Here is a 525-nt window from a genome sequence, read left to right on the forward strand (position 1 = left end):
ACAAGTATTGTTTCCATGTATCAACTCAGCCAACAGATATATATAAACGAACGAATACTAGTAGACAAACTCTTAGTACAATAATAGAGATAGCATTGTATAAATAATAACAAACACTATGTAAGAATATCAATTCTCAGATATATAGAAATCAATAATCACAAACAAACATTTCCCAGTACATTTCTTTTAAGCAAGATACTTTTCAAACGTATTCTATTGTATTGAATATCAAAGACAATACACCTCTCAGGTACAATCCACAATAGTAAAACACACTAACCATAATATCAACCCTACCATGATGTATGTCAAGATACTCAATATCTTTCTTGTTAACCCATATATAACAACTCAGTATCACATTAACTAAATCTAACTAATATACCCAGCAAATCTGCGCAATTCAGCAAAATTCACACACACCTCCAACCCCACCCGCCTCAATTCAGACTCATAGGCAGCCATCAAAAGCCAACACACAATACAATAAGCAAATTAAACACCACGGAAAGCACAACGACA

The sequence above is a fragment of the Oratosquilla oratoria genome, chromosome 7, assembly GCF_046742065.1.
Source record: "Oratosquilla oratoria isolate Oo_2021 chromosome 7, ASM4674206v1, whole genome shotgun sequence".
NCBI lineage: Eukaryota > Metazoa > Arthropoda > Malacostraca > Stomatopoda > Squillidae > Oratosquilla > Oratosquilla oratoria.